The 12,191-nt window shown below is 45.1% G+C and overlaps 1 long non-coding RNA gene across 1 annotated transcript in view; it reads right to left on the reverse strand.

Annotated features, from left to right (window-relative positions):
• Positions 1–3,089: 3,089 nt before the first annotated feature.
• The window catches only part of LOC138105039 (uncharacterized), a 45,011-nt gene continuing 35,909 nt past the window's right edge, over positions 3,090–12,191 (reverse strand). The window contains exon 3 of the long non-coding RNA XR_011148363.1: positions 3,090–8,233. This is a non-coding gene — a long non-coding RNA (uncharacterized lncRNA). The remainder of the gene's footprint in view (positions 8,234–12,191) is intronic.

Here is a 12,191-nt window from a genome sequence, read left to right on the forward strand (position 1 = left end):
CCAGCATCAGCCCCTCTCCTCTCTCCCTCAACAGTGGGTGCAACTTTTCAACAACAGTGGCTGAAAAGTGGCCCAGTGGAAAAGGACTTAGGGGTGCTGGCCAGCAGCAGCTGAACATGAGCCAGCGTGTGCCCAGGTGGCCAAGAAGGCCAATGGCACCCTGGCCTGGATCAGCAATATTGTGGCCAGCAGGACTGTGCCCCTGTACTCAGTACTGGTGAGGCCACACCTCAAGTGCTGCGTCCAGTTCAGGGCCCCTCAATTCAGGAAGGACACGGAGGTGCTGGAGCATGTCCAGGAAAGGGCAATGGAGCTGGGGAAGAGTCTAGAGGGTAAGTCCCATTAGAAGCAGCTGAAGAAGCTGAGGTTGTTTGGCCTCGAGAAAAGGAGGCTCAGTGGTGACCTTATCAACTCTCTACAGCTCCTTGAAAGGAGGGTGTAACCAGGTGGGGATCCATCCCTTCTCCCAGACAACCAGCGACAGGACAAGAGGACCTCAAGGTGCACCTGGGGAGGTTCAAGTTGGACACGAGGAGGAATTTCTTCACAGAAAAGGTTGTTAAGTATTGAAATGAGCTGTCCAGGGAGGTGGTGGACTCACCATCCCTAGAGGTGTTAAAGAAATGACTGGATGTGACACTTAGTGCCATGGTCTAGTTGACAAGATGGTGTTTAGTCAAAGGTTAGACTCGATGATCTCAGAGGTCTTTTCCAAACTACTTGAATCTGCAATTCCTTTATATATTCCTGATCCTAGAGCTCATCTATAGGGTCTAAGGGCATAAACTGGTGCAGCATTTACATTCTCCCAGAGAGAACTGGACTCTAAACTGGAACTACAAACAGCTGTGATTTGGTTCTAATTTAGCTGCAGCATTTTCTACTGACCTTATGCTGCACTTTATGCTGATTTAAACTGAGAAAGTAACTCTGAGTACATTTGGACCATGCTACTAACCCAGTCTAGGCCTAGGCATCTCTAGCAGGGGTTGTCACCTTGGACCCAAGGTGGCTTTAACTCAAGTAGTTCTTGCAGTCAGCTGTGGAATTTCTGCTCTGCAGTCTCCTGTGATTTGGGGTCTAAGTTTGGAAGTCACTACACCTAGGATGTAAAATCACCTGTGTCTAATAGGTTTCAGTACAGACATTGTGGAGGCTTTTCCATGCAGGAGAGTTTTCTCAGAGCAAAATATTCCTGATGCACTCATCAGCTTCCTGAACAGGACATCCTACGATAAATTCATGTAATCTGCTTTAGAGCTGACCCAGAGGTTTTCGGTGTACAGTGCCTCATTTGCAAGAAGAATGGCCACAGAGAAGCCTTAATTAGGTGTGTCTTTAATTATTTATTTATTCAGAGCACACATTCATTCACATTGTATTCACTGAGCTTTGGTCAAATCCCAAGTCATTGTCTGCCTGCACACAAGTATTTACCCAAAGGTATGGGTTTAAACTGATTAACTCACACTGGAGCAAGGCACTGATATTGGCTTAATACCTCACTCAGAAGTACTCTGAAGTTGGCTAAGGTCTTGTACGGATCCTCTTCTTTGAGAGTAAAGTGTTTGCACAGGGGCAGGACTCGGCTTTACTGGGTTGTACAATGGCTGAGGTGAGCTGATACCAGGCTGGCTGAGGTGCATGGAAGCAGCGTGTCTGGAAGCAGGCTGCTGGACAGCTGGAAATGGAGGACCTCAACTGCATTCCTGGTAGTGGAGACTGACTTTGTTCTTTCAAAGCTTCCAGCAAGATAATAGTGTTTTAGATCAAGGTGAGCAAATGCTGCTTGTACCTTCCCCTGGTGTGACGTGTCCTTGCTCTGTCCCAGAGCAAACTCATTTGCTTTGCAAAGCTTTCACAGATACCTGGAAGTGGAAAGGGGTACAAACCCACCCCTTCTGACCCAACTCCATTGCTGATGAGCCACACACACACACACACGCACGTTTTCTGCCACTGGGGTTGCCTTCGTGCTTAGTGCTGCCTGCTGACTAGTTTAATCCTCCTCATGCAGGAGAGAGACCAGAGCAGCAGAAGAAGCACCCGGCTTTATTGGCCCCATTTCTTCCTTCAGCGTATCAACAAATGAACTCCCAGTTGGCTTTATTTGACTTCTAGGGTTTATTGGATTTGTTGCTTCCCTTCTTCATTTTCATATTAAAGGCTAAGGTTGGGCTGTGATCCTGCTACTGTAGCCTCCAGCTCCTGAGCTGATCCTACCAACTCTAATTGCTCAGCTGCCTGATGTAATCACCAGGAGGTGTATTGTGTGTGTGGCTACAGGCACTTCATATTTTCTCCCCAGCCAGATGAAAAAAAAAATAAAAAAGAAGAAGAAGAAAAAAAAAAGAGTCAATTGGCTCTAGGTCTGTCAATAGTGACTAATCAGGTGCTGTACAATTAATTATGAAGGGGTGTCATTTTAAAACAATTCTGAGGTGGGAAAGAACAGGCCTGGGCCCTTTACCTGCTGGCACTGTTTGTGTTGCTAAGCCAATCCAGGCTGCGTCCTCTATTTCATTTACCTTTTAAACTATTGCCCCCGCATAAGTAAACACTTTCTATAAAGTGTGTGTGTGTGCATGCATGTGTGTAAGTGGGTGGAGGGTGATCTGGGAAGCTCTCCACCCTAGAAAAGAAATTAATGATGGGGAGGAAAAAAAAGAGAGCAGCATAATTTGGCAGTAATTTCTCAAGAACAGCAGGAGATAATAGCAGGTGGATGAAACAGGAATAGGATGAAACAGTCTGGGGCTGAATCCCAGTAATCAAAATAGCTGTGAGATACAGAGATGGAGGTGAGAGATGTCCCTGCAACACAAACACCGTGAGCAAGGAGCCTGGGCTCCCCAGCAGCCCCCTGCCAGCACGGGTCAAGGGGCCAAATCCCTGTCCCACCTAAACTGGCTCACCCAGGCTCCACTCCCAGCAGTGGCCAACACCTCCCACCCACTCCCCTGGGGATGTGGCTGCAGAGAGCAGGATGGCGTTCCTCCTCTTTATCCTGCTGGCAAAACAAAATCATCCCTTGCAAACCAAAACTCATTTTTCAAGGAGGATGGCAAAGGAGCTGCTACTGTCCAGTGCCAGGCTTAGGGCACTGACTGGTGAAATTACCGGTGTGTGGAGGGGAAAGAAGCGCAGTCGCAGAAATGACAAAACAGCTTGTAGAAACGAAGTGACAATGCTAAATGACTGAGCTTTATTTTGAGAGCTGTCAGTCATTGAGACTGTGATGACACCGTGTCTATTGCCTGGAGGGGTAGAAGGGATGGGCTGGAAATGTAGAATCCAAGACGCTGGGGGAAAGCCTCTGCTGGAACCACCTCCTTGAAGATGCTGACTGCAAGACATCTTCTGGGATGTGGCAAGGGGCAAGTGTCATGGTGTCTACTTGAAAAAATTAGAAATGCCCTGTCCAACCATTTGGCTTGCTAATACAAAAACTCCAAAAGGCCCTGTGGTCAAAAATTCTGCCTGCAGCACTTGCAATTCTGTTCAATGGGCAAAAAAACCCGTGAATTCCTGTGTATGTGAGAGTGTATAATTGCTAACATTTCTTTTTACTATAATAATTGTAGAATTAGATGGATTATTCTGGATAAAAATTTATTAGCAAAAGTATTTTAGTTCTGTTTTGAACTTTTCAAAATTATGCATGTTAACTTTGTTCCCCAAAATTAGTCTTCTTCACTTTACTGGTTAATATTTTAAATTAAAACATTTTTGATCAAAATGCACATTTATTTCATCTAGTTAGAAGATTTCTAAAACCTTATTCAAAGTTATTTTTACAGCTTTGCGTGTATTTCAGGATCATTGCTGGCAGAGTTCCCCTGTCCCCAAACTTCAAGAAAGCACATTACATTGTCTCTGTTAACAGTGAAATATTTAGTACCCTTAACCTCTGTTTCTGTCAGCATTTTGATGACAGCAGCTACTGGATCCCAGCCACAGCATTTCCTTGCCCTGTGTCAGAGGACTTTGAAATACGATGTGAGGAGGTTCAGTTTGTTGGGGCTATGCAAGGCAGGGGTTGCCAGCTTGGTTTAGGTCAGGAGTCTGTTCAATCCTTTGTCCTGGTTTTGAAGCCTCAGCAAGTCTTGCACCAAGAGCAGGGAAATGCACAGTCCAGGGAAAGAGCTTTACCCTGAGTCATCCTGAACTCCAGTCAGTCCCTGCAGAAGGGCACCGTGGCACTGAGCAATGGCTAACCCAGGGTTACACAGCAAAGCAAAATTAACAGCTGTAAAAGTGGAGGTTACAACACAAACATGTGCTCAGATACTGGTGTAATGAATGTAGTATAAATATTTAGATGTATTCCTACATCTTATTCTTAGACTCATCATTCTTATGTCAAATGGTTTACAAAAGGCAAAACTATATTTCGGTTACAGGCACGGCTTCATAATTCTTCAAGTTAATTAAGGCATCTAAATGTGCTTCATGTCATTTGCCTCCGCTTTGTAAATGGCACAAACCTGAAAGTAATTAAAAGCTTGTAATATCAGTGACAGTAATGGCAGTTTAGGTGTCCAGCCTCAGGGAAAAGCAGCAGCTCTGAGTGTCATTTGTACACCTCCAATGAACAGATTGTTGCTTGTATCGTGTGTGCAGAGATCATGAAGGGAAAGAATTAATTATTTGGGATCTCTTCATACTGAATGTGGGGCTCCAGGTGCTGGTGTAGATGCTGAGTGGTGTCCCACGGATGGGCTGTTGTGCTGATGGGTGCCCAGGGATACAGGGGTGCCTCTGCCAGCTGTGGTGTCAGCAAGGGGCCTGTGGGTCCCACCTTCCCAATGTAGCTGCAGTACTGTGCAGCTTGTGTTGGCCCAGAACACCTTTTATTGCTCTGTTTCTTCCTCTGTCTGGTGCCTTTATGCATAAACTGTGTAACTGCCTGCACAGGCAAGGGAGGAGAGGGTGGCCTGTCCCCAGTTGGGGTGCCCCTTTGCAAAGGGGATAGGGTGAGCAGGCAACTGGGTGCCACGCACAGCAGACGTCTCCCCGGGGGCCTGAGGGTGGGCTGCCTGTGGTGGTCCCAGAGCCTCACTGGCGACTGAGGTCTGCTTGGTGCCAGGTGGGGAATCTCCCTTTGCCAGGGGAATCCCTACCCGGCCACTTCATAGTGTTTTTAAGGACAGCAAGGAGCCTTATCACATTTCCACATCTGCTCCAGATGCTTTGCATTCCAGCAATGCTCCACAAAGGTGCTGAACCCTACAGCACGTCTCCCAAGAGGGCTCACTTCTCGCCACCTCGGCAGCTGTCAGCTTCTTGCATGCACCCAAGCCAAGGGGAAGGGAATGGCCCTGCTCTCAAGGATGTCCCTGCAGAGCTGACAGCAGGTGACACAGCCCTGCCCCTCACCCGTGTCAGAGGGACCGCGTGTGGCAGCGGGTGCTGTGTGTGCAGGAAGGCTGGACTGCATGCAGCCAAAGTTCAGGCAAACAGTGGAGAGCAGAAATGGTTTCTGACCCAGTGGCACCAAGGCTGCTTTGGCCACTTTTGGGTTTCACCTTGAAGCATAGCCAGAGCACAAGGTGCTGCTGGCACTGGGGTCTGTGCAGCAGGGTATGGTTCTCAGGCAGCGCTCAGCTCCCAGAAGAGGGAATAATTAATAAGTGCCTCTCACAGCATTTTCCAACGTGCTAATACCCATCAGTCCCTAGCCAAACCCCAGTGCTTTGCCACCTCATTGCTGTGTGGGTTATCAGCATGCCCTGTCCTCCATCTCTCTCCTTCTATCTCCCACGTCTGTGCTGTTTCAGAGCTTCTTTCTCTTTAAGAGGAAACTCGGCGGAAGCCTAGCTATTCAATATTGTTTCATATTATTTGGTTGTGAAACAATTTAATTTGTTTATGGCTCTAAAGGTCAGATTTGACTGTTGCCCAAATTTCTAAAGAATAAAGAATGCATCAGGCTGAATGGGACTTCGTGGCATGATCAACTGGAAAAAGAGAAGGGGGCTAGTGAGAATATTTAACTGCAACAGCAAGGCAAACTTACCTTCAGCTCAGGTTTAAAAGCCTAGTCAATCATTACACATTTTTTATTATTTACCTGGTACAAAATCCCCCTGGGTGCAGAAGTAGAAAAACTCACAGGCAACACTCTTTCAAATTTTTAGTAGCTTGCTCAGCATTTTTTTCCCTCTGTCTCAGGACAGTTAGAGTGGTATGGGTTGTGATGGTGCCTGTGGATAGATGAGAATAAAGTGGAAGCACATTGAGGTTGTAGCTCCAAGCAGGGGTGTTTGTAACAGAGAAGAGAGAAGGGCCAGCCAGGGACTTTGAGAAGGAAGGTAATTCTCACACAGTCATCAGAAGACAAAGGTTGCATTTACACCTGGCCAGGAGGTTTAATCATCTACTATTTCCAAACATTGCAGGCTCACAATCTGTTGTGTCTGAGATCATAAAACATAATCACAAACTGGAGACAAGAGACCTGGGACTTGATTGACCAGACCTTATCTTTTCTTTTTCTTCCTTCTTATTTTTCACTCAATTTTCTGCCATTTTCAGCGGGGGAAAAAAAAAAAAAAAAAAAAAAAGCTTTGGAAAGAACTTGCTTTGATCAGAAAATTCTTGATGCAAAAAATTCTGAAACCCAAGGATTAATGGGCAATTTTCACTTGTGTCAAGAGCACTTGGGAGACAGATCACCTGCTTGCTAAGATCTCCCTCCCAGGCTTTCAGGGAAGAGAAGAGAAATTGTGTAAAAGGGACTAATAAGAGAGAAGTATTCAAAGAGAGACAGGTACAAACCTCTCATAGCTTAGTTTTCCAGGTCCTACCACAGAAACAACTAACATTCAACCACCTGAAACACTGGGTGTAGGTGGCTTTCATCTGTCTTTGGGGGAAGGGTAAAATTACGGTAACATTGAAAGAGAATCTGGCAGTGAGGGGAGGGTTTCTGGGTAATGTTAGCCACATTCTTGCAGTTTGAGACTGTAATTGGTTTCCTCTGTACCTATGAGGTTGGTGAGGAGGTTTATCAAGCATGATCAGGGACTCCCACGGCAAAGAAAGTTTGGGGCAACATCACTTCTTCTTCCCTCACCCCATTGCCTCTGCAGGGTCATCGCTCTTTACTGTTTGCCCATGGCCAGGCTTGCAGAGAGGAGCCGGGTGTTTCTCACCTGATATTCCTGATGGTTTATAGGAGAAAGGGTGGAAGGGCCGTGTCCCAGCCCCGGCTCCAGCCTGGCTCAAAAGGGTTGTGTCGGCATCAGGGAGGGACCCTGGAAGCGATGATGATGCTTTGCACCTTGTTTGTGTGTTGCAGTGTGGACTCATCAAAGCGCTTAGTGCTGGGAGGAAGAACTGGCCCTGTTGAGATGAAGGGTTGCCCTTGCTGACTTCAAAGGGGGCTGAATTTAACCCTTTGACTTCAGTGGGGTTTGAGCTCCTGGTTGGAGTTAAGCACGTGCTGTTTCTGGATTAGGACCTTCCTCTCTTTGTTTGAAGGGGGAAATAAATAATCCAGTTGATTTGCAGTATTTCATCAGCTACCTGATGATGCCTCTGTGTTTTATGACTGCCAGCTCTGTAACTTCCTGTCCTCAAAAAACCAGAGTGGGAGCAATAAGAGCTTCCCCAGGAGAAGTTCATCAAACAAGGCAGGCTGGAGAGCCATCTGCCCCTGGCACTGCTGGGTGCCTTCGCGGTGTCCCTTGCCTGGCTAGGGCTGCCTGCCACCTGATGAGAGTGGCATCTTTGATGTCGTCTAGGGCAGCAGCCATACCAAATTGCATCATCAAGGTCACTGGAAAATTACACAAAACTTTGCCCAGGTCTATTGGAAAAAAAAAAAAAGTGAAGCACTTGCAAAAAAAAACCCCTAACCACCCAAACTTCTGCTCATGACACCAACTTGCTACTCTGCGTGAATGTCACATACGGTGCCAAGCTGCCCCCTCACACTGCCCTGTAAGCATTGACAAAAAATAATATTGTCCACATTAAGGCAATTGCAAATTTTCCCTGGTAGCCACATGAAGTCATCCCTGTGGTTTTCCCTGTCTTTCCTTCAGCTACAGTTTCAAGTAGATAACAATGATGTGCAAATGCAAGAAGTAATAGTCTCATGCTTTGCATTGCTGGATGCTGTCTTCTGAGGATTTTAAGACTCAGGGTGGTCAGCATGGTTTCACATGCCCTTAGGAGCTATCAAGTCTTTCCAAGGCTTGATAGAGAAAACAGTCAGCTTGAAAATCTGTAAATGAAAATAAAAGGAAGAAAAAAATTCAGAATTTATCTTCAGAAAAAGAGAATTCTTAGATAATTTTCCGTTATTCCTCCAACATTTTTCCACTTCTGTTTGTGAGGAAAAGAATCATGGACTTTCTTTTTCTCACAAACAGAAGAGGAAGAACCTGCAGCATGAAAGAAGCCAAGGCTAAAAAACAGAGTAAGAAAAAAGTTCTGAAAATTTGAAGCATTTTCCTTTTTTTATACCAAAAAAACCCTGAAAAAAAAGCTTCTGAATGCCTTGCTAGGCAGGTGCTGTGTGTCTGGGAGGGTGCAGGTCCAGCCCTGTTTGCCCAGCTGGACTAGCAAGGGCCATGTTTCCTGGTGACCTCCCACTGTCCATTCAGTGGGGACATCCTGCTGGTGTTACACCACCAAAATGTATGTGTCACAAAGGTCCAGGTGGTGCTGGGCAAGGCACTGTAATGCCCCTTTGAAAATCTTACACCTTTAACTCTGTAACTCTCAGAATTTACATTTCTGACTAGCCCCTCTATCAGCCAAGTCATTTCTGGGTAATCTGAGTGTGTCTCCTTCCAATTTCTGTCTTGTCAAAGCTCATCTTTTTCAAGCCTTTCCCAGCTCCCTGAGGACAGTTTGATAACTGTCAGTATTTCTGGTCATGAGAATATCGTGGCAGAACTTTTAAGCTTCTCTTTCTATAGACCCAGGTAAATGAATAATTTGAAATATCTGTTGTTTCATAGCTTCTAGACTTCAGTTATGTTAGAAACAAAGCCCATCTTTCCCCCCCCCCCCCCCCCCCCCCACAGTGGAAGGGCTCTGTCCTTCCATTCTTCAGATCATACATGGCACAATGATTTGAGTCTGTCACCTTAACTTTAGAAGTGTGAAAGTTTAATGAATCCTTTATCCTATTTTTATTTGTGAGGAAGCTGTTAGTAAACATCCCCATGGCTTTCCTAGCCAATGTGGCATCCTCTAAAAGACAAATCAACCTCCTTAATCACATTCTTAACCAGAGGACTTAATTGTAGTATAGGATTTGAAGGGAGGGCACAGTCCATCCTGTTGGGTTTCCCTTGTGCTCTTGTTTTTCTTTTTAAATTGACACGGTGGATGAAGATCCTCATACTCAGGACACTGACATTTATAGGGTTGTACTGCTTATATTACCTCTGATGGCCACCTTGTTTTGTCTTAAGTGGCTTAAATGTCCATCATCTGATTGCATGCTGCAGAAAGAAAAAAAGAAGATATCCATCCTGGAGAGCTCCTATATGCCTGTGGGCATCTCCCCACAGCTGGCAGGAGTGCAGCCAGGCATTCCACTTGATGTCACCTACCTGTTCCTCTGTCATCAAAACAGAGTCACTTTCCAGTTTATTAAGGAATAAGACTTACATTACAACTGACAAAGCATGTAGTAGGTCAGTCTCTCCAAGAACTTTTGGTTCCTTGCTCAGGAATTTGATGGAAGTTAAATGCTGAGGGTGGAAAGCAGATAGGAGCTAGCACATGGAGATCTTGTTCTCCCTTTATTAAGAGAAACTGCAGCAGGCCCAAGGAAGTGCCTTGTTTGACATTTATTTTGTCCAAGGGCTGCTACGTGTGGTTTAGCCCTTGAAGGCTTTTGTCTGCCCTCCAAGGAATCACCTTGCCCCCATGGAAAGGGGTGGGTTTGGGGCTGGGTAGCTGGGAGCTACACAGAGCCAGCAATGTCTCCATGTGCCCGTTCTGGCCACAGGGTGGAATTTCAGTGAGAATTTGCAGGAATCTGGCTAAACCCGTGCCTGGCCCTTTGGGATAGCAGGGTGGCTGTGGGGCCATGGGCAGGGCAGCAGCCTGGAAAGCCAATAAATTCAGGAACTCTGCTTGCTTGGCTGCTTTGTGTAGAGATGTAACAGTACCAGCTGGGATATACCCCTCTCGCACATACCTCGAGCCTTTACTGTCACCCTCACAACATTTCCTGGATTAGCAGAATGGCTCTTCAGCTATAATTTTTGTTGAAATATCTTGTTTTAAACTTAGAGAGCACCAATGAAGGCCTCAAATCTGTAAATCAGCTGCACTTTGGAAAACAAATCATTGCAGTGGAGTTTTGCCAAGCCAATTTTCTGTGCTCATTTGTTATGTAGTTTTCACTTTATGAGCTGATTTAAACCGACCATGCTCCAACTGTACCAGCTGCATCCAAGATAGGAGCCTGATTTACACTTTGAAAATGTGAACTGCTCCATGGTTGCATTTCCAGGGGGAAGAAGTGCTACAAAGAGGTCGTTGGGCAGCACCCATAGGCCTTATAGACAAGAGCTTGCAGGTTGCCTCTGCTTGTCTGCTTGAGCTGGTGAGCTGTTATCAGTGAAGGGAAACCTATGATGTTCCCATGTGCTGCAGAAAAAGTGGTGTCTTCCAGGGAGAAAATTACAAGACAGATCCAACTGTGATTGCCCAGTGGGAAATTAGAAGATAAGAAGGTAGAGTAGAATGAACATCTATGAAAGTAAAGGGGCACATGGAAAAAAGGGGTAGCAGAGGAGAGACAATGGAGATATGGCATTAACATCTGCAGTCTGTGAAAAGGCAGTGGTGGACAGGCAGCATATGTGGCCTGTGAGAAGAATGGGAAGAAAACAGTGGAAATTTTTAGACTTATTTAAGTGCCCACATAAAACTCAGCTCAACAAAATTCTTCCTTCACCCAGGATGTCTGCAGGGGCAGTGTGAGACTGTGTGTCTTCACCAGCTCTGTAACAGCTGTTAGGGAGGACAGCAATGGTTTTTTAGTTTTTGTTCTTGGCTTTGAAGGTTTCTGTAGTTCTGAGGTTTCCTATGGTAAAGTGAGACAGATTTGGCAAAAAAATGCTGGATTCAAACACTTAACCAGCACTGCTAACAATTGTTATTAACCTTAGTTATTTATTTTTTGGAAGTTAGCCTGCTAGAAAATCTTTCCCATTTTTAGCCTTCCCAACAATTTTTTCCCCTGGTATCCCTGTGAGATCAGAAATTTTTTTGATTGCAGTAGTGGGACTGAGCTTCACCTTAAGTATCTTTGTTCCAGTTACAAGCAAGGCAAGTATGAAAGTGGAATTGCTGTCATGCAGTGCAGTTTCCACACCATTTTTGCAGTTCCTGTAAGTCTGTGTAATTACACAGACTTTGAGATGAACCCCACATATCCCTTCCTTGCTCATGTGAAAGCTGTTCAGGCTGGTTGAAGGTTATTGTAATAATGCCATATTGGCATGTTAAGAAATATCTTTGACTTCTAAGAACACACAGTTATTTACATCTATCATAAAGCTTATTTTTAAAGAAGAACTTTTCTTCAAAGGCAAAATGGGCTGCCTTGTTATTAATATTGCAGCCTCCTTATTTCCCCATCTTGGTGAGCAAAAAATGTCACCGTACAGGGAATAGTCTTACGTACAGAAATATGAAATCCAGGACTGGTATATGTGCATGACTGAAAAAAAAAAGAAGCTGTGTTTGTAAAATTCTCTGATTTCACATTTGTCCACTCATAGATTAAGGAGATTTAAAATAGTTGAACAGATTCACATAAGAACAATTGTTATAGCCTCTATCAAAACAGTATCATTGATATCCTCTTTAAAATTCTTTATGCTGCCAGAAGCAGAATGAAGAAGCCTTTGTCTAAAATCACACTGAGTCACCTGTACTAAGACTGTGTAAAATGCTTGGAAGGGCAGCTGCTGGAGGTGATGGAACCCTGTGTATTCCAGCTTCTGTGAAATTCCAGGTACATTTCTCCAACAGTGACTAACAAGAATAGATGACCTTGACAAGCTCTTTTATGTGGATAGCAGTTAGGAATGGCAATTACCGTACTTGTTAATCTGAGTGACATTTGCATTAGCCCATCTCTGATGCTCCTTCTGGTACTGCAATTCCCTTTCATGTAGTCAGAAGTATGTATCATCCTTCTAGGGAGG

This window comes from Aphelocoma coerulescens, chromosome 2, assembly GCF_041296385.1.
Source record: "Aphelocoma coerulescens isolate FSJ_1873_10779 chromosome 2, UR_Acoe_1.0, whole genome shotgun sequence".
NCBI classification, from domain to species: domain Eukaryota; kingdom Metazoa; phylum Chordata; class Aves; order Passeriformes; family Corvidae; genus Aphelocoma; species Aphelocoma coerulescens.